The following is a 13,250-nucleotide window of genomic DNA, read 5'->3' on the forward strand; positions in this document are numbered from 1 at the left end:
CGATGCCAAGGTAGCAGAGACAGTAAATACAAATACATCCTTTCCTATTTGCAGCCAGCAATTTTGAATGGACCAAAACTACTGCTGGAGACAAAAGCAGGCTAATGTGATGAATGGGAAAGGACTGCGCAGGGCTCTGGGAGTTCTGTGTAGGTTATCCGTCTGGTGGGATATTCACTCTTTTTTTTTGCTTTCCTATTAACTAAAGGCCAAGCTGAACAATTATTTCCCTACAAGCTGCTCTGCTCCTGGATCATGCTCCCGTCCCCGCTGCTCTCCCTTGGTGCTGGCAGCATGGGTGGTTAATATTAGCTGCACAGCTGATTGTCCTGGTTGGTGCCCTGCAACAGGTGCAGGACGGCCGCCGCACTGGAATCCCGCCCGGACCGATGCCGGCACTGGCACCAGCCTACCCATTATATCAGGAAGGGCCACGTCCCGTCGCCACGATGCCCCGACACCCTGGGCTGGCCCCAGCTGTCTGTGGGACGTGGAGCAGGGTGATAAGTGCCCAGGGAGGCTGCTGTGGAGAGAAGCAAACCGTGACTCCTCTGGAGTGGGAAGACGGGAGGCTCCTGGATGGGACTACTGCTGTGTGGATGCGGTAAGGAGGAGTTCTCGGCAGAGCCCCAGGCTCGTGTTTTTTTGTCATTGTTCTTAGAGGAGGGAAACACACATAAACAAATACTGAAAATCAAGTATCGGCACTGTGAAATGAACAGACACAGGTTGCATTTGCTCATCATGTTGGCTATAGTTTCTTTACAGCACAGTATTTGGGGGTTACACTAGTTTCAATAGGCATTTTAATTTTAGAATGCTCCTGTGAAAAGTTACTTTCAATTCCAGTGGTGATTAGATGGTGATGATATGTTTTAATAATAAACATGTGAGAGATATAGAGAAAGAAATCAAATATGCTGGCTGCACTTGTGGGGAGGGGAAGAAGTGTTGTTGTTCTGCTCTAAAATTATCTGATCTGGCTGCTCTGGGGTGATATCTAAGGTCTCCCATTTCCTATTTTATTTTTCTTTTTTTTTCTCCCCTTTTTTTCTTTTGTTTTCTTAAACCATAATAGCATTTTTTGGTAAGAACAACAAAATATCTAGGTGGGATTTGCATAGTATAAATGTTGGAGAGAGGAAGAGGAAATCGAAAGACCTGTAATGTTTCACAGGATCACTTCTAGTGTCCTGTTGCCTTTATGTGACCCCTCTCCACTGACTGTGTGAAGAAAGGCAGGGCTGTCAGGCAGATCAGAAGGAGATCTGTGTGCTGCAGTGTGAAGTCTGCTGAACAGTGTGTATGTCTACAGTGCCATGCCTGTGTGCATGCTCAAGGATGGAGAGAGGCAGGTTTGCTTAGGGAGTCGAGCAGGCTCTGTCTGCAATGTGGCACCCTCTGTGTGCTGGAAAACAGATACTGCTGCTGCTTCTAAATTAAGGAAAAAAGCAAAAATAAAGAAGAGGTTCATCTCTAAATTCAGTGATTTCTGCTCTGAATTGGTCCACAACCAAGAGCAGTGGGTCAGCCTGAAGTAGTGCTCCTGGAGAGTTAGATTGATGCAAGAGACTGAAATCAGTGCAATCTCTCCCTTGATTATGTTAGGCTTTGGATCAGCACAATCCTTACTATTTCTATTTCTATTTCTATCTACGTGTAGCTGTGAAACAATTTTTTGGGGAGTTGTGGAATAAATAAGCTCTATCTGGGCCAAATAAATACAACAGGGAACTGACGAGAAAGGTCCAACTACATAAGTGCCAGGTGTTTCTAAGCATAGTCTAGGTTTAAGTTCCTTCCAAGAGACTTTTTTGATTGAGGCCATTAAAATTTGGACATAGTCTCGACATGAAAGAAAGAAAATGCCTTTTCTCAGTGCTACTTGTGACTATTGCATGTGGGATTGTGCCTCAAAGCATGGCTCTTTGCTGCAGGAACCATTATGTCTTGGGGGATTGTGAGATCCTTCCTGGGCTAGTGCCTCTGCCTGAGGACATGGTGATACTGTAACACTATTACTGTCCTGCTGCTCCTGACCTCTCCACAGCCAGCACTGTGCTGGGGGCTTGACGTAGTTGTTTGGCAATGAGGACACTATGTAAACTATGATAATCCCTTACATCTCACAGTGCCTTGACTCATGCTTCCAGCCAAACTTTTCTCCAGCTCCCTCTCTGTTTTCCACCATCCACCCACACTGTCTTCTATTCCTCTTATTTTGATACATGAAGCAGAATTTGCTGTACCTCAAACTATTGCTTCAGCCATGCCTGAGCAGGAGCTCCCGCACAGGGATGGGCCAGCTGGTGTTTTGCTGGAGGGAGATGTGCCAAGGCAGAGGGAAGATACATGGCTATACCCCCTAGAAAATCATCTATTTGTGACTTTGAAAGGGTCTCTCTAAGGAGCTCACAGAGAAGCCATTTGTAAATTTGATGCCAGATTTTAAATGCAAAACGAAAGTGGATTTCATTGACATGAAAATTGGTAGCTCCAAGTCCCTCAGGAGAGGTGCAGCAGTCTGTGTCCCCGGAGAGTCAGATGTGTCGCCTTGCAAAAGATCTTGTATCCAGGTAGGAAAGCACAAATGAACATGTGGATCTCCAGCAGTGCTGGGGACAGGAGAGCACATTATTGAAAATTTTATTTATTTATTAAACTGTTATGATAAAATGCTCAGAGTTACAAAAGTTTGAGAAGAATAAAATGTTTATCCCACTTTGTACACAAATCGGTGGTCTTGAATAGAAGTTAGAGGGCATATCCAAATAAGTTTTAAAATTAACCTTTCATAACCAAGCAGGTCATGCAATCATCACTCAATCCACACATTTTTTTATTTTTTGTTTTAATTAAAATTATGTATACTTTTCATAGGAAAATGACATTATGGTTTTATGGGCTCCTGTATTACATTAGGTAGAGCACAATACTCCTAAGTTACCCTCCCATCATTCTAATAATTTCTTGGACATTTAGTTTGTAATTTCACTACAACATATAACAAGAAAATCCAGTTACATTTCTAAGTAATATGGAACTTCTGTTACTGTAAACACATTACCTCATCAGAATTATTTTAATTCGCTGTTAAAGAAATAGAAGAATATACTCTAATGATGTATACATCTAGATAGCAAGCAATACAATCCCTTTTATTTTTTAAAAAATAACAAACATCTGCCTTTTCCTATGCCCTAGGAGTATATACACTTGTATGCAATTAAGACTATTATTTCTGTAACATACATAAACCTTGGCTAACTACTCATAAAATTGACCCTTTTATGATCCTGACAGCACTGCTGGTGAAGCTGATGATGGCCAAGCATTCAGTCAAGGTATCTCTTGGTCATAAATTAACAATCTTGCACTCCTGTGAATTTGTAAAGGAACACTTCTTTCTTCTTCTGGCACAGAAAATGTGATGATGGCCTGTTCCCTCCTCACCAAGGTCTAGGGACAAAGAGCAAGGGAGAAAGGCTGTTTGGCAGAGAGACTGGGAAAAGAAGACCAGGACAGATTTTCTACCAGATGCTCTCCAGAGCAAAGGCAATATCCAGACAGATTTGTCTACAACTATAGTTGTGTATTTTTTTAGAAATTCTCACCTCCTAAAAATCAAAAGAGGGAATCGAAGTTACTGGAAACATAGAAAAAGAATGCATGAACAATCTTACTGGGTGCTGAAGAGGTACATCAGTGGAACTACATGACCCACCCTTCAGGCAGGTCTGAGGAGGACACACCCACGTGGAGCTGAGTCTGTTGCTGTTGAGGTGCCTCCTGTTCTTGCCTCTCTTGTTATTGACAAACTTCACTGGCAAACTAGGGTAATGTTAACATGTTCTCACTATACATGATTACATTTAGACGTCTTTGTCTTGAATCTAGATCTGTTTCAGATCTATCTAATTATAGTTTTCCTTTGTAACTTTTCTGTCAAGTTCAGACAGAACTTGCTCCTCTGCTATGATGGCAACTTCACCTTTGCTTGCACTCTTACCTCTTGCCTTCAGCAATTAAGAAAGGCTAGGTAAAAATCAGTGTATCCCAGTCTTCAGGCTAAAAACATTTGTATGCGTGTGTGTGTAGGACAGGCTGGGAGGCAGGATAATTATTCAAAAGGAAGGAAACCTTCATCCATTTCTCCTTCCAGGAAGAAGGAGGTGAGGTGTTCATAAAGCAGTTGGGTTGGATTCTCCTGTATTAAGACAATATACTAGGAAAGGCTCATAAAGACAGTGCCTCACTGAACTCTCAGCAACACATTGACTGCTCCAGGCAGGTCAAGTGGTAATGGAAGAATGACGAAATGGAAAACAGCAGCAACTCAGGCCCCTGGAACTCACAATGGTGAATCCCTGTGCAGTGCAAAGGCCCAGAGCAGGAGCAGGGTAGGTGACTACTAGTGATGGATGATGTTGAGACCTCAGAGAGAAATGATATAATAAATGTTGGTCTGACACAGTAGGAAATGTTTACGTAGTGAAGTGACGGGTAATAAATAAGATTGTGTTGCTATAGATCCTCCAGGCAGTGCTGGAGCACAAATACTTTCTGATTTTCTTTCTCTAAGGAAAAAAGGTGGAGAGACAAGGACTCTCTTTGGTAATAGCCAGGCATGAAAACTATGTTTGCTGCATGCAGTCAGTGTAATCTAAGGCTTGATACAGATCCAAGTCAAGTACTGCTGCAGCTGTAGGTTCTCAGTTGTCATAGCTAAGGTTACAAAACAACTTCTCTCGCAGTTTGTCTAACGTCACTGTCTGGAGCAGAGGCCCCACTGCTAAATCCATTGGTTAAAACATTGTCTTTTCTTGCACTTGTTATCAGGGCTGCCACGATGATTGGAACAATCAGTTTGCCCCAGGATTGACTAATTATATGTGATACATGGTAATATATAGAGGGATACAGACTCAGCTTCTCCCCTGAAATTTCCAAGTGTTCATGTTTATCATTTACTATAGGTATTTTTCAGGAGGGGAGGGTTGTTGGGGTTTTTTTGGTGGTTTGTTTATTTGGATTTATGGTTTTTTGTTGTTTTGTGTGTAGTTTTTCTTTTTAGTTTTTTTTTTTGTTGTTGTTGTTGTTTGAGGGTTTTTTTATTGTTTGTTTGTTTGTTTTATATGAATTTTCCTCTCTTGCTTATTTTTGTTTTAATCAAATACCAGAAACAGACCTCTGTTGCTGCTGCTGCAATCATTAACTAGGGAAGCTCACCATGCTAGTTTTTGATAGGTAGATAAATGCCTGGATATAGCATTACAAATTAATAACTACTTTGATTAAGAAACCTATTAATTGCTTTAGCAGTCTGGAAGGGATTACTCAAGAAGCAGGTTAGCATCTCTTGTTAAAAAAAAAAAAGGGACTATGCTGGCTATATTTTTAACATTTTGAACTAGTTTTGGAAGTCTTGCCTATAACCAGTCTTGCCCCTGAAATCAGTGAAACCAAGTCCTCTCCTTTTTATTTTTCTTATAAACACCTAAGGAATGTATAAGAAATTTCATACTGATTTTTTTTTTCAGTATGTATCTGAGGGTTAGTGAGCAACAAAGGAATGAGAGTACTGAAATGGATCTCTTCCTAGCTGCAGTGTTTAAGGTCTTGTACAATGCCTTTCAGAATATTTTCTGTGGGCAATTTTTGGTGGCTTTCTCCCCCTTGAGAATCCTCCTTACTGTAAATGCCAGCTATCCTGCTGTCCATGTTTAAAGGGCAACTATCCTGCAGGAAAAATAACCCCCCTAAAATTTCCCTTTTACACAATTGAGCTCTAGTTTCCAAAGATTATCCTGAAGAAACTGTGAGCTTTTGAGGGCCACTGGTAATTAGGATGGGGATATTAGTGAATAAGGAAAGACCAGAAGAGCACCCCTTCCAGATGGGGTGCTGGTGTCTACAGTGGGACTGCTAGGACTGTTCAAGTGAGTGAGTGGTTATAAAATCAGCACATAAGTAAATGACATAGTATGTGTGTTTTTTCACACATTTGTAATTTTAGAAGCTTTGTCATTTCAATGTCCTCTTGTGCACCTAATTGCATATCTCCCATTTTTTCTCATCCATGGTAAGGGTTTCTGGGACTTATAACTTGGAAGGGAGGGAGGACTATTTTGGAACAGGCAAATAGTGACTTATGATTTGACTTACAATATTAGGCAATGGCCCAACAGTTGCTATATAGATCTACCGAGTACTAGTGTTTAGAAAGTGAAATCTGCAAAACAAAACAAAGCTTTTTTTCCTGAACATACCCCTTAACTATGGTAACTCAATGTGGCTGGATAGATTCTTGCTCTTGCCTGTGCTTGGCAGTACACTAAGCCAAACTAACTGGATTTTAGGATTACTTGCTGTTTAGTACAGCATTGGCACCACAGGATTATAGCACAGGACTTACCAGCCACTGGAGTATACCATATTAAATCCTGAAATATAGTTTCCATAGTATTGCATTACATTCTCTCCTCATCAACCCAATGTTCCCTAAACCCTGTATTTTCAATGAACAAATAATTGTTCTACCACAGATAACTCTAATAGGGTTAAACCTATTTGGTAAGAAAGACGGCATAGTTTTACATAAGAGAAAAATGGGGGGGGAGAAAATATGTGTGTGGGGAGTTGATAATTATATACAACACAGGTTGGTTCCAAAATCATATTTATCTTAATTATAAGAATATGTTCGAGAGATAACGTTTCCCTAAAAGATAGCTAACTAATAGAAGTGGTTTTCTCTGGTTTGCTGTTGCTAGTTTTATTTGTAGATTTTATATGCTTTACAGAGTGGTTGTCAATATGGTTATCCCCACTTTACAGATGAGGGATCCAATTTCTTGAAGACGAGAAAAAAAGTTGGAGGGCAGCACCAGGTCTGCTGCCATCCATACTATGTCTTCTTGGACTTTCCAAAGAAGATTTTACTGCCATCCATAACGCTGCTCCCCATTGCAGATCCAAACAGCACACACATATTTGGGGGTTGGATTTCAGCCCCACTGCTCTCCTTTTGCTCACAGTGTAGTAATGAACTGAAACAAAACATTATTCCGAGGGCTGTGTGGACTTTGCTAATGCCAAGGAATAAGTAAAGCTTATTTGTCATGACAAGGTGATACTTGTACATTAAGCCAAATCTTAGGCTGTTAAACAAGAAAATCTTTCCTAATTCTCATTTCACATAGGAAACAAAATTACCGAGAAAGGAAAAAAAAAATCAATATTTTCAAACTGGGAATGTATGTTTATCAGCTTTCCGAGAGACTGAAGGCAAAATACAAAGCCTCACATAACAATTAAGTTTGAGGAATTTTTTCCTTGATATTAGAATCCTTTTGCCTTTTCACACTTGCAGACATTGGGAATATAAAAGCAGTGTCAAACCAGTAAGGTGCAGAGGGGCAGGGAGCTGAACTGGTTATTACTATCGCAAATGTTTCTCAAGCCCTGAACAACATCCTGAATTCAAAGCCCCATTGGTTGTGAGAGAAGACAACATGTGGAGGGGCAAGAGCTGTTGCTTTGATTGGCACTGGTTGTTTGTGATGGTGGTGTTGGCAGGAGACAATGTCAAGAGTTTAAGGCCCTCCTCTTGCCGAGATAAGTCAACAGATATGAACACCATCTCTGGCTTCAGCATGACCCAGGCAAATACAATCAGAGTCCCAATGTCCTTTGGTAAACCAGACTGTCAAAGGGTGGGAAGCATAGCTGAAATGATTTTTTAGAGAAGGCCATATCTGAATAAGCTTATACTAGAAGTTTGACAGGAAAGCTCAGGAGTCCTCTGTGGAGGTTTGAGCTGTATTTGGTTACAGGAGAGGGTAGGTCTTGGTGTGGACTCTCCTTCTCCTTTACTAGCCTGAGAGATAAAGAAGGGCCCTGAGAAATTTCAATATTTCAACCATGTGCTGTTAGAGCCTGAACTGAAATCACAGGATCATATAGCATATTTGGATTATCAATACTTCTATTACTATTTTTACTTTTGTAGCAGTATTTATATTGGGAGTCCATATGCTTCACAAACTGCAGAAGAGATTGGTATGCCTGTTTTACAGAATGGGGAAACAGCTTTCTTAGGCAGACTGATCACCAAAGCAGTTTTGGTCTGACTTCTCCTCATAAAACCTTTTTCTGCATTGCAAGGAGGCTTCAGCGAACATCACAGCTGAGATGAGGATGGTTTTGGGTAGCAGATTATGGGACAAAATCTTCCAGCCAGAGCTTTCATGAACAGCATTAGTCAGAGTAGACATCTTCATGTTTGGGCCTTGGAAAGGGTGATAAATCAGTCTTAAATGAGCAATTTTATTGATAAATACCTCAGTCTGTGATGTGCAAAAGGATCTGGTGCTTTTCAATGAGTGTAAACTGATCTGTGCCTTAGTATCTAGATGATTCACCAAAGGAAATATCAGAAAACTGAAAATGCCTCATGACAAATGGTCAAATGCAGCTCAGGGCTGATTCTATTGATATCCTGAGTATTCGTCTCCAGATCATTAACTATGGTCAGAGGTACCTCTGCACTGCTCAGACTCAGAGCCACCAGCTCCACAGCTCATCCCAATTTTTCAGTCTGTTATTCAGAGTGAGGAGATGGGAGACTACCTATTCATCTAGCTTGGGATCCTGGGGAAGAGCAGGGACCAAATCCTCCTCTCCCTTCTGCAGCTCCTTGCCTTCAGGCATTGAGAAGTTTAGGAGGGACTTCCTGAACAGTGGGGCATCCCAATAATCCTGTTTGTTAGCCATGACCCTCATGAATTTGTCTGGTCCCCATGTAGGCTTATTTTATACTTTATGGCCTCTGCAGCATCCTGTGGCAGTGAGTCATAACTTAATTACACCTTGTGTGAATAGGTTCAATGCTGCACTGGAACCAGCAATTAGTACTTGCAGTGATGATGCAAAGAGACGTTTTCTGTGTGAAATGTACTTTTCATCAGAGCTACCCCATGAGAGGAGCTGCCTGTTGTAGCTCGCAGGAAATAACAGTTTCAGGGGGAGAAGGGGCCACTGCCAACCATCATGTTGACGATGAGCCAGAGGAGATAGTTAGGTACTGTCAGCGTGGTGTCGCACACCTCTTGCTACCAGCCATTGGAACAATTAAAAAACCCACATTGCTCACTGAACTCCAACTGCTTATTTGGTTCACTGTGGCCATGGAAACACCTGACCTATTTACACCTTCAGCAGAGTGACTGGTGGTTGGTGGAAGCGAGGTGGGAAAAGCGGAATGCTTTGAATTTGGACACTGGAGACTTTTAATTAAGATGGTGTGTGTGAATGACTGCCTGTGTGCTCTCAAGGGAGAGTTGGAGGAACGTGGCTCCAGCAGGCCAGGGGTTCCTGCACTAGTGCAGCTGTGCCATTGGGTGCTCCTTAAACAAATATGATTTGCCCAGAGCCTCTGCTTTGCATACATAAAATAACACTTTCTTACCCACCATTTCCAATGGTCTTGTGGGAATTCATTCTGTCACTTTGACAGCAAACTACTTCACACTCTCTCTGCAGCATTCATCCTTGAAAAGTTCCCTGTAGTTGGGAATCAGCTTGTTCTACCCAGGAAGGAACAGAGAGGAGACTCATTCTGCACAAGGCTTGCCTGTGCACCTTACAACACTCATCTGCTCCTTGCCTATTTCTCAGTACAGCTGGAATGGTGGGAAAGAGCAACATAAAGTCATTTGGACGCATCAAATGGAGCAGGAGATTTCACTTAATTGCAGCTGGGGCATTTACTTAGGCTGCAGATTTCCGTGACAAGATAATGCCATGTAAGTTATCAGACCAGGGGCACAGAACATATCAGGCTGAGCTTCCAGATTGTGCTCTTCTGAGGGCACATATTAATATAAATGGTCACATTAGGTTCTAGGTAGCAGTTACCTGGAATTGACCCTAAAAGGAGATCTGTTGGAGAGGGGAAAATATTAAACTCTAGGTGTAAAGAAGACTTTTGCAGATACAACATAATCACAGTGCGCATTAAGAATGAAAGGAACTTCAAGACTTTAAAGATCTGTTGGGAAATCTTGAGGAAGAAAGGACGTTTGCATTTGATATTAGTGAGAGAGAGTCTTTAATATCCCCAAAGCATCTGATTAATAACCATGGCATCAGACCTCAGGAATGCAAATTTGGTAGCTCTTTAAGATGAAAGCTCCCCCTCCACATGCCTTTTTTTTTTTTTTTTTAATTTTTTTTCATTGCACATTTCAAAACCATTCATGTTCTGGCAGGTAACAGTTTTTTATCCTGAAAGTAAGGGTTGACCAAGGAACAAACTGTGCAAATTCTGTTCTCAAACACCAAAATTAGAGAGAAAATACCATCTGTCTCCTCTCCAGCCTACTCTTCCTGGTTCCAATAATACCTCCTAGTGGAGAAACAGTCACGAAGCTACCAACACAGTGTACAGCAATGCACCATAATGCAATGGTTTGTGTTTGTGGGGGGACTGCTGCTTCTCCCCAGAAGAGGTAGGTGAAAACTCTGTTCCCAGCTGGATGGGGAGGATGTTCACATTGCCTTGTGCTGCTGGGCCCCTGTCTGGGCTTGGTGGGACTCCTCTTCCACTGCAAAGGCTTTCAGGTGGCATTCCTGAGAGTTTTCTCCTCGACCTGCTACAGCAATCAAATTGATGGAGCTTTGACAGTAGCTGTGACTCATTTCAGGAAGAAATCCACTTGAGTGCTTGTTATCACTTCAGCATCATTTGCATATTTCCCTGTCAGGGTGAGTATTTTTTCCTGACAGGGCACAGACTGTTTCTTTTGCCCTGGGAAGACCATACAAACAGACTTCTTACCTGGAAGCTAGTGCCAGAAGCTCTGCAGCTGGCTGTCTTTTGCTTCTGATTTCTTTCTTTTCCTCCCTCCTTCTTGTCCTTAATGGCTGTCTGGCTTTTGTAGACTAGTTACACAACACCATTTTTTCCCTCTTCCAGCATCACTGAGCAAATTTCAAGGCTGTGGAGGAGAGAGAGGAGAGCCTGATGCACTGAGCCACCTTTGCCCATCCACTTGTGACTGGGGTATAATAGGTACAGTTGATTTGAGACTGCCAAGAGTTTGCTGCCAAATTGAATTTTTCATAAACTGATTACTGCGAAGTGCTCTTGGCAAAGGAAAGTTAACACCTTTGTACCAAACTCAGCTCAGCATAGCTCATAAGAGGGATACTGTAATAATAATTGTCTTCTGGATCCTTGGTCAGGATTTTGGATTTTCTGAGAAACTATTTCCATCCCCGTTCCCTCACCCATGAGTAAATCCACTTAAGGCTTTTTGCATAGCTGTTATTGGTGCAGACATAGGAGGACTTCTCTGCTGGTGTAAAGCAGCCAACCTCCACTGATTGCAGTTCTCTGAGTTACTTTAGCACCGAGGGGGTGATAGTATGATTCAGACATGGTTGATAAAGTTATGGTAATCTACCCTTAATAACTTAATCTTAACATTTTTCTCTAAAGAGAGCTATGTAGCCAGGGAAAGGGGCTAGTTGAACCACTCAAACAATTTATCTGACAATTTCTGCCTTGTGTTTTCTGCTTGCAAAATACTCTTCCAGAAAGTTTTTGGTTCATAAGGTGTTTATTCTTCATTTTGTGTCAGTGAGTTACAAAACAGGGAGGTAAATTTGGTTCCTCAAGTTGCAATGCTGTACTTGTTGCTTAATGACTGTCACCCTATAAGCAGAGGGAAACCACTTCCAAGGAAGCAGGATAACCTCCCACCTGCAGGTGAGAGTACCTTTGCTTATTCAGAGACATGCTAAGTGGGCAGAGTTCCCCTGAATTTGTTTAACTTCCATAAGCATTCAGGAAAAGAAAAACAGAAAACAGATTGTAGTTGAATTAAAGCTACTATTTGAAATTAGCTCAAAAAATACACACCAAGAGCATTATTTTGGACAGACTGCACCTCTTTAGTTTAGCTATGGGAGGGTGTTCTCACTCAGTCACTGTAGAGGACCTGGTTTGCGGTGGTGCCTTGATGTGAACTCCAGACATATTGTCCAGTGGCTGGGCAGTGATCCCACAGTGTGAACATATCTGCTTGGCATACCTGGCATAACAGATGCTGGGTGTAAGTGATGCTTTAAAATAATAATAAAAATCATAATTTCAAATCTCCACTCCTCAGATCACTTTTCTAGCAGGTGCTCCTAGCTTAAAATAAATAATGCCTTAACAATAACAACAGGAAGAGAGCACGTTCTTATTTATTATTCTCTTTGCTTTGCTTTTCCTTCATATTTAACGTGGCAGCACTTCACACATGCTACTGACATAGATGCAACAGAAAGCCCTTACTACTCCAAAGAGAAGACATTTATGGAAGTGCCAAGGAGCAGACAACAAAGGCACTTGGTACCACTGGATCCGTCACCAACATGCGCTTGTGTGGAATAATCTGTACAGTTTACTGGACACACGCAGACCATGTGGTTACAATTTAGGATGAAGCCATCTGTTTAGAAAATCTGAATGGTTTTGATCTGCACCAAAACAAAGAAAAAGAAGTAGGAGTAGTGGGGTTTTGATTCTCTTTGGCGGTGCAAAGAAGCAAGCTGTTTTGAAGTGTTCGAGCAGATCCTCTTCTGCTTGGAAGAGGGGTGACTGTGCTGGTTCATGAAGCGGGCAGGGGAACTGAGGTCACATTTACAAGAATTACAAACTCTCAGATTACAAAAGTTTAGAGTTAATTAAGGCAATGTTGATGTTTATAACTCAATTTTTTTCCACTATAACTTTTTACAAATATTGCATCACTTGAATAATTTTGTGGAGCAAAAATCTACAAAAGCTAGGGGGATGGGGAATGGGGAAACCTGCGTGAGGTCAAGACAGGGATTCTTGTTTTCATTTTACTTCAGGAAACTTTTTTTCCGCTCCCCACTAGCATCTATTTTGAAATGAAAAGTCATTTTGATCTGAAAAATGAACCTTTGCAATTAAAAGTGAATTTCATTCAGGCATTTTAAAGTGTGCTGAACATTCACTGAAAATTACCTAAACCAATGCCAAAACCTCTCAAAAAATGCTTCATCAAGTGCCTTGATCCAGTGCGTGCCAGCTCTTCTCAGCAAAGACATTATCTATAGCAGTAGGAGTTCTGGTGTTAAAACAGAAAGGGCATATCACGAGAAACTGCCATTTCAGCCAGATAATTCGTAAATATTAAGGAAAATTGTTTGACATGATAAATGATATTGAA

The 13,250-nt window shown here is 41.4% G+C and overlaps 1 protein-coding gene across 9 annotated transcripts in view; it reads left to right on the top strand.

Moving 5' to 3' along the window:
- Positions 1-472: 472 nt before the first annotated feature.
- Positions 473-13,250, top strand: part of ARPP21 (cAMP regulated phosphoprotein 21) — a 194,625-nt gene continuing 181,847 nt past the window's right edge. For all 9 annotated transcript variants that reach the window (XM_018075337.2, XM_018075344.2, XM_018075345.2 and 6 more), the window contains exon 1: positions 473-604. The gene's annotated coding sequence lies outside the window, so the exon portion shown is untranslated. The remainder of the gene's footprint in view (positions 605-13,250) is intronic.

Source organism: Manacus vitellinus, unplaced genomic scaffold, assembly GCF_001715985.3.
Source record: "Manacus vitellinus isolate BGI_N305 unplaced genomic scaffold, ASM171598v3 scaffold_3_pilon, whole genome shotgun sequence".
Classification (NCBI taxonomy): domain Eukaryota; kingdom Metazoa; phylum Chordata; class Aves; order Passeriformes; family Pipridae; genus Manacus; species Manacus vitellinus.